Raw genomic sequence first — 9,290 nt, forward strand, 5'->3', positions numbered from 1 at the left:
CAATAATAAACCTTCATCATCTCTGTGTCTCTGGGCTCACATTGCTCCTGGTCTATGCCATCTGCAGAGGACATGTCTTGTGCTGGGATGGCCCTTATTTCGATGTTATCAGTCATCGTGGTGTGGGCTTTCAGGACCCAGAGGTTTGGCTTCCCTCGAGCGTGCTCAGCTGAGCACCAGCTGCCTGCTTGCTCACGGCTGCTCATCCCTCTCAACCCAGCTAAGTGCTCTGTGTCTGTGTTCACTCGGCCCGGTTCAATCCCGATGTGGGAATGGACCCAAGAAATGTTTGAAATGCTTTTAGCAGGAAGTGTCACTTTTTTTCTGGAGTAGAAAGAGATGTTTTCTTAGTCACATCACTTTATACTTCCCTTCTTCACCCTTCTTGGCCGAAAGCGCAGTGAGAGGCCCATGTGCCATCTTAATGCTCATGTCAGGGCACCTGTCTGCAGCTGACATCTGGCACTGTGCCCGCTACCTTGAGGCCTCAGAGGACAAGGTAACATATTGAAAATGGCAAAGGAGAAAAACAGAAAAAGTCTTGCATTCCTGATGCTGATGTTGAGCCACTGAATTAACCAACAATGGGATTGTCCTATCTCTGGGTTTTGTTATGTGCTTTAATAAATCTCTATGGTTAGCCATTTTTTTGTTGGGCTTTCTGTTACTTGCAGCTGATAACATTAAATAGTATTTTCCCTGGACATCAATACTGGAAATGATCTCTGCCCACTTTGGATTTCTATAACATGTTAGCTGTATTTCTATTATGGCAAGCTTCAATCTTATATGAAAATGATATGCATAGATATAATTTCCTTTTTATCAATCTGTACTCCTGATCTTAGTTAATAGCATTATTCTCCACAAAATACACTCCAAGTACCACTAATCCTGTGTAATGCTCCACAAACGCAGAGTTCTGTGGTCACTTAAGTTTGGGAGACACGGCATGCTATGCCTTCCCTTCCTTGCAGATTCACCATATTCATTAGCACGTGGAAATGATATGGTGTAATTATTAAGGGTGAGATTCTATTCCTTGCTAGATGTGTGGAATCCTTGATTAGTTAATCTTTATGACTCCCAATTTCCCCACGTGTAAGATAGGTACTAAATACATACCTCACAGTGTTGTTATGGGAACCTAAAATAATGTGTATCAAATATTTAGTCTTGCATCTGGCCATGTCCCACAATGCCTTTGGCTCATATCACTTGCACTAGGAACTTCTCGATTCAGGACCCATATTACTACATTGTTGGTTCATATTTGTGTATTTCCTCACAGATTATTTTCAAGTTTCAGAACACTTTTCTCAGGGACTTTATTTCTTTCCAAATTGCTCAAAGCACACATAATAAGTACAACTTCTCTACATGCTTAACAATGATAGTTATTATTGTTAGCAGCAGCTGCAACATATTAAAGGCTCTGAGAAGTCCTGCAGCAGAGATATCTGGCCTAGTTTTAAGTTGACTTTTCACAAACTTATCTGAGGATATAGCCAGTTTTGACACAATACCATCACACATCAAGGCACATATTTTGCAAAATGCAACTCTATCCACTGCACCCAGGCTAGAAACCTGGCATCCTTCCCAGGCAAATCCTTCTCCCTCAACAACCCACCTCCTGTATTCAGTCCATCATCAAGTACTTCTAGTTCTTTTGATCTTACCTCCTAAATACTTCTCAGACTCGCCCCCTCCTTTCTGTCTCTACCACCACTGCCTTGGAGTACTGATATCTTGGCACAAACTTAATGGATCTGCCTGCCTTTAGTCTTACTCTCTTTAAACCCACCCTCTCTCTGCACCAGAGGGATCTATCTATGCAAATTAATCATATAATTTCCTTACTCAGCACCCTTTGGTGGCTCCCAAACTCCTGCAGAACAGAAGTCAGTTTCTTTTCCAAGGCTTTCAAATCCCTCCCTCGCTTGCCCTGCTGCCTCCCTCTGTAGCTGAGTCTCCAACTTTGCACCCTTCCTACACCAAACTGCTTGGGCTTCCCCACTGCGCCAGATTGTTGATGCTCTGTGCACATCACTCTGCCTACAACTCCCTTTCTAAACTGCTTCATCTGACTCTTCCTCCTCCTTCACAACACAGCTCATGCGCTGGCTTCTTTTGGTCTAAGATTTCCCCTCTGGGCTCCCATAGCAACCTGTGCATATATTTATATTACCACTTATCCTGTTTTGTTGTTCATGTAAAATCTCACACATTAGACTGTGAACTCTTCAAATACAGAAACTGTGTCTTTATTCCCCTTGGCCCAACATACTTACCTTTCTACCCTTGGTGCAGGCACTTATTAAATCCATGGTGGATTCAACCATTCTGAGCACCAGTCTTTACTGTCTTCATTCTCCAACTGGAAAGAGCAAAAGGTTCAGGCCCAAACAAATGTCTAGTTGCCCTCTGGGGTGGCCCGGCTCTGACCCTCATTTTCTGCCATGGCCACAGCCAGCTGGGCCGAGTCACTCCGGACTTGGACGACGTCAGCCTTGCCTCTCCCTGAGCCCGATGCCAACATGGCTGCCCGCAGCACAGCAGAGCCCCCACTGGGCTGTGCCGAATGGAGAAAGCACACCAGGCTGGCTTCCTGCCGCCTTGCAGCTTCAGGGGAGCTTGCGATGAGTGGGCTGAACAAGCCAACCTGGCAGCAGCTGTTCCTGCCTTTGGGGCTGAGGAGGGGCAGAAGAGGAGAGGGGAAAGAGGCCCTTGAGAGGCCAGAACCAGCCCTACCTGGGGGTTCCTTAGGTGCCAGGTGTCAAGAGACACCATTTGCCATTACTTAGCATCATCAAGCTTCACATTATATTTAATAACAATGATTAGAAAACAATAATTGAAATGCATACAGCTGGATTGCTACTCGGAAGGGGTGGAGGAGTCAGTCTGTATTTTAAATCAGGATCTATGGCAGACCAGCTCTGACAGCGCTTCCAGGCACAGGGGATATAAGGCAGCATCAGCTTTATCAAGTCTGATTTGATTAGTTTCTCCAGTCAATTTTGTGCACTCTGGTCACAGGATAAATCATCCATCTCTCTTGCTGTTCTGCTCTTTTCCTATTGATTTAAAAACAGTGACCTTATTTCCCTGTGAAGTGGTTACTGGATTTCCCTAATGGTGTACATGTGGAGAACCCATGAGGTCTCCTGTTAACCTCAGATGCCAAATCCCTTCCTTGGTTAAAAGAAAACTGACTTAACTCTGTAGCAAAAGGGTCATTTTACTTCACCCTTTTGTGCCCAAATAGAATTCCTGGGAGTCCTTTAATCATAGGAAAGGAAGTATTAGAATGATGTTTTCCTGGCCTTCTTCTTAGACTCACTTAGAAATGTGGTTCACATGCATAACCATTTAGAACCATGCGATTTTTCTGAGCTCTCTAAAGAACATTACGGGGGCACCTGGATGGCTCAGTCAGTTAAGCGTCTGCCTTTGGCTCAGGTCATGATCCCGGAGTCCAGGATCATGCACCACATCGGGCTCCTTGCTCGGCGGGGAGTCTGCTTCTCCCTCTGCCCTTCACCCCACTCATGCTCTCTCTCTCTCTCTCTCAAATAAAATAAATTTTTAAAATCTTAAAAAAAAATAAAGAACGTTATGGACAATCAAGTTGGACCAATTCTTTCCACAGATAAGGAAACTGAGGGCCAAGATCGGGGAAGCAAAGCATCTTGCCAGATCATCCAGCAGGTTGGAGATGTGATTGGGAGGATGTTCATGGCTTCAAGGGAAAGTTACTTAGCAAAACTTAAATCTGAATAATAGAGGAAGATTGTTGACCCTTTAAACACTTCACTTTTATTTTAAGCTCAAAGGGAAACGATTTCTTATTTTCAAACAAGGGAGTGACATAATTTGATTTATGTTTTAGAGATATTAGTATGATTACTATATGAGAAATAGGTTGCTAGGTGGGGGGGGAGGCAGGGATGAAATTAGAAATGGGGAAACCAATAAGGAAACTAGGGCAAGAGTAGAGGTGAAGTGTAATGGCGGCTTGGCCTAGGGTAGTAGCAATGGAGACCGAGTAAAGTGAACAGACTTGCCATATGTATTGGAGGTGGAGTCAACAGGACTTGATCTGGGAGCAATCAAATGAATGGAGTTGCCATTTACCCGAGTGAGGAATATTAAGGGAGTATCTTTTTCTTGAAGGGAGGGAGATATCCCAACAGGCAAATAACAATTCAAGATGGATAAGCCAGTAAAGACTAGAGGAGGGATGGCTGAAAAATAGGAGGAAAAGCGAAGAGAGTAGGTGTGTTATCAGGAATGCCAAGATCACAGTTTTTTAAGGAAAAGGGAGAGAGAACTGTTTCTAAGGCTGCTAAAATGTTGAGGAAGGTGAGAAATGAAAAGTCTCTGTTAGCATTAGCAATATAGAACTCACTGGTGACTTTTATAACAAGAGTATTTTTGGTGGAGTGGTAGGTGCTGAAGGCAGACTAGCAAAAGAGAATAAATGCAGATGGCAACTCCTTAGAGAAACTTCTCTTTGAAGGGGACCTGATAGAGAGCGCGGTCCCTGGAGGAGGACATGGAATAAACAGAGGCACGTTTTTAAAGACAGGATATACTGTGACATATCTGGATGTTTGGGAAAGAATCTGGTAGAGAGGGAAGGATGGAAGATGCAGAAGAGAGAAGGTATTTGACAGTGTGAATGCCGGAAAGATCAAGTGGGACAGGAACTGATCACACGTGGAAGGATGGGCAGTTGATAGCTTTCTGCCAACCAGTATGACTTAGAGACTATTTTCCAAAGGAGTGGCTAAACTATTTATTATACCCAAAGAGAGATGAGAGCCTGATAATCCATGTTATTTTCTTCTCAAAGTCAGAGATTTAGAGTGCAATTAGAATAAAGCTGTTTGGCAGCCAGATGGATCTGTTTTGTTAAGTGTTACTTACCTGTCTCTTCCCTGTTTTCCTATTTCAGTAGAACCCAGCAATATAATCTAGGGTTTGTATGCCCGGCTTGTCATGGGGTAATGGAAGTTCTCTTAATTCCTCATGTTGACACACAACACATTCTTTGGGATGGGAGACTGAGGGCAGTGCTGGTAGGCTGGTAGGTTTAGTAGAGAAAAAGTGAAGGAATTCCCTTCTGAGAGCTTTTATTTTCTCTAAAAAGTGTAAGATAAGGTCATTAGCTGAGATGGAGGGGACCAGATGAAAGAATTGGTGACTCCGAGAGAAAGGAAAGGGTCTGACAGAGGCGCTAGAGAGTGAGAGATGGAGTTTACTTTTTTCAGGAGAAGGTGATAAGCAGTCGAGTTCTTTGCAGTAAAATCTTCCCATTTCCTCCGACCCTTACTCCGCATGGAGGGATTAAATTTCTGAAATTGTCTGAAAGAGACTTTCTCCTCCAGTTAGATGGGATCCCTGGAAAAGTATGTATACCTTCTCCAAGTCAGGCCCCTTGGTCTCAGTGATGTGTATTTGTGGGCTTTCCAAGAGGCACTTACCATTCGCTCTTCCATCCTCTTCATACTCTGTAGCCCCTCTCTGCTCCTCTGGACCCCTGTTCCATGGGCTTCTCTTATCTTTTCTGTGTCAGACCCTAGCTTTCAACTGCTTCTCAAAGTGTCATCTGAGGGACTGGTGCTCACTTGGGTACTGTATATTCCCTCTTGTGACAGGATAAGGAACTCACACCAAACATAAGCCAACTGTTGTTGCTAAGTGAGCCCTTCAGCTGACATTGTCCCCTGGCCCACCCACCCCCCGCCCCCAGGCAAGATCTTCTCAATGAAGGAAGCAGCTCATTGATTTACACTGTGATGCAAATCCCTTTTCTGGTGGAGACCACCCCAAGCAGTTCTGTGCAGTGGTTTCTAAACCACAAATCATGGTCCATCAGTTGGTTGTGAAATCATTTGAGTGCAATCAGCTCTGATAGAGAGAGAGAGGGGGAAATCCGAGTAGAAAATATCAGTGTGCCTTATACATAACACTTGTACATGTAGTGATGGTGAATGTTCCATGAAACTTTTGTTTCAATCACATATATACGGAGGTGTGTTTGTGGGTCACTATGAAAAATGTATTTCTCACTGTAGGTCAGGGTCCAAAACATTTGAGAAACACTGCTCTAATACTTCCTATTGCAGCAAAATCTTCTTGAGCCAAGTTCTCCCCTCCCTTGCTCAGCCTGTTGCTTCTCTGTAGCCACTTAAGGAGTTTCCTTTACGAACACAAATGTTCCATGCTAGATCCCAACATAAAGCCCAACAGTCCTGGGATCGAGTCCCACATCGGGCTCCCTGCTCAGCGGGAAGTCTGCTTCTCCCTCTGACCCTCTTCCCTCTTGTGCTCTCTATCTCTCATTCTCTCTCTCTCAAATAAATAAATAAAATCTTAAAAAAAAAAAAAAAAGCCCAACAGTGACATTTCAGAATTTTCTTGTCTGTCACTAGAGAAGAAACAGAGTTTCTTATTTTCCCACAGAGTTGGGAAATTATTTTGACCTGTGTTTCCATAGCAAAAATGTGCCAAAAAATAAGGCTGCATAAGATCAGTCAGGACTGGCGGAGCAAGATGGCGGAGGAGTAGGAGACCTAGATTTTGTCTGGTCTCAGGAATACAGCTGAATAGGGATCAAACCATTCTGAACACCTACGAACTCAACAGGAGATCGAACAGGAGAGTAGCAACAACTCTCTGAACAGAGAAGCGACCACTTACTGGAAGGTAGGACGTGCGGAGAAGTGAATCCGAGGCGATATTCGGGAGGATAGACGGCGGGGGAGGGGCCTCCGTCGGCCGCTTCTGGCAAGTGCTAGAGCCGCGGAGCACAAAATCGGACCTTTTAAAAGTTGGCTCGGCGGAGGGACGTCGCTGCAGTGGCTAAGCGGGGGGTGGAATCCTCCCGGGACAGTGTGGTCTCAGGACCCTCGGGGTCACAGAGAGACCGGGGGTGCCTGAGTGCGGCAGAGCTCCCAGGTATCAGAGCAGGGAAGCCGGCTGCAGAGACGGAGCAGAGTCGCGGGCTCTCAGCTCGGGGTTGCCACAAACTGTGATCTGCGGCCCAGTCGGGGCACGGCTCCCCCAGCAGGGACCCAACAAGCAGCAGATCCGGGGAGACTCCCCTTCCTTCCCGGGGAGGAGCGGTGCGGGAACACACTGCAGGGATCTGCTGGGTTTGGAGACTCCGAGCGGGGTCGGGTGCCAGAGATAGAAACGCTCGGTCACAGGCCGGGTGAGCACGGAGTGCGGCCGGAGACCGGGAACACGGAAGTGACTGCTTTTCTCTGGGGGCACACTGAGGAGCGGGGCCCCGAGTTCTCGGCTCCTCCGGGCAGAGACTGGGAGGCCGCCATTTTCGCCCTGGTCCTCCAAAGCTGTACCGAGAGCTTGCAGGGAACAAAAGCTCCTGAGAGCAAACTGGAGCAGCTTCCTTAGCCCGGACGGACAAGGGCGGGGCAATTCCGCCTCCAGCAAAGGCATTTGGAAACCACAGCAACAGGCCCCTCCCCCAGAAGATCAGCACAAACAGCCAGCAAGCCAAGACCAAGTTGATCGATCAAGGAGAATAGGAGAACTCCAGCGCTAGGGGAATACTGCACATAGATTCATGCCTTCTTTTTTTTTTTTTTTTTTTTTTTTTTTTTTTACCATGATTCATTATTTCATCAAAGTTAATTTTTGTTGACTTTTTTTATTTTTCTTTTTCCCTTTTTCAACCAACATCTTATAAATCCCTTTTTTTAAAAAAAAAACATTTTTTATTTTTTTTCATTTTTAGAGTCATATTTTATCCCTTCATAGTAGTTATCCTTGTTTTTGGCATATATATATAAGTTGTTCTCTCTTTAAAATTTTGAGGTACAGTTTCTTCTAACAGATCAAAATATACCCTAAACCACTAGTGTATGGCTTTGTTCTAGTCTCCTGCCTGATCACATTCTCTCCCTTTTTCCTTTTTTTTTTTCCTTAAATCTTCTTTCTTTTTTCAAACAACTTATCTTACCAAGTCCTTTTATAAAATCTTTTATAATTTTCATCTTTACAGTCATCTTCCATCCCTTCATTGTATCAACCCTTATTTTGTACATATATGTCTTTCTTCCTTTAAAATTTTAGGAGGCACTTTTTCTAACAGACCAAAATACGCCCAAAATCTAGTGTGTGGCACTGATCTATGCACTAGCCTGATCATATTTGATCATATTCTGCCTTTTTTGAATTGTTTTGTTTTTGTTTTTATCTTTTTTTCTTTTTTTTTTTCTTTCTTTTTCTCTTTCTTTTTTCTTTCTTTCCCTTTCTTTTCCCCTGGTTTCAGGTCTTTTCTGATTTGCATACAGTATATTTGCTGGGGACGTTGTAAACCTGTTAGCCTTTTGTTCTCTCATTCATCTATTCTCCTCTGGACAAAATGACAAGACGAAAGAAATCACCTCAGCAAAAAGAACAAGAGGTAGTACCGTCAGCCAGGGACCTACTCAATACGGACATTAGTACGATGTCGGACCTAGAGTTCAGAATCATGACTTTAAAGATACTAGCTGGGCTTGAAAAAAGCGTGGAAGTTATTAGAGAAACCCTTTCTGGAGAAATAAAAGAACTAAAATCTAACCAAATCGAAATCAAAAAGGCTATTGATGAGGTGCAATCAAAAATGGGGGCACTAAATGCTAGGATAAATGAGGCAGAAGAGAGAATCAGTGATATAGAAGACCAAATGATGGAAAATAAAGAGGCTGAGAAAAAGAGAGAGAAACAACTACAGGATCACGAGGGCAGAATTCGAGAGATAAGTGATACGATAAGACGAAACAACATTAGAATAATTGGGATCCCAGAAGAAGAAGAGAGAGAGAGAGGGGCAGAAGGTATATTGGAGCAAATTATAGCAGAGAACTTCCCTAATGTGAGGAAGGAAACAGGCATTAAAATCCAGGAGGCACAGAGAACCCCTCTCAAAATCAATAAAAATAGGTCAACACCCCGACATCTAATAGTAAAACTTAGGAGTCTCAGAGACAAAGAGAAAATCCTGAAAGCAGCTCGGGAGAAGAGATATGTAACCTACAATGGTAGAAACATTAGATTGGCAACAGACCTATCCACAGAGACCTGGCAGGCCAGAAAGGACTGGCAAGATATCTTCAGAGCACTAAACGAGAAAAATATGCAGCCAAGAATACTATATCCAGCTAGGCTATCATTGAAAATAGAAGGAGAGATAAAAAGCTTCCAGAACAAACAAAAACTAAAGGAATTTGCAAACACGAAACCAGCCCTCCAAGAAATATTGAGAGGGG

The sequence above is a fragment of the Zalophus californianus genome, chromosome 6 (genome assembly GCF_009762305.2).
Source record: "Zalophus californianus isolate mZalCal1 chromosome 6, mZalCal1.pri.v2, whole genome shotgun sequence".
In the NCBI taxonomy this organism is placed as follows: Eukaryota; Metazoa; Chordata; class Mammalia; order Carnivora; family Otariidae; genus Zalophus; species Zalophus californianus.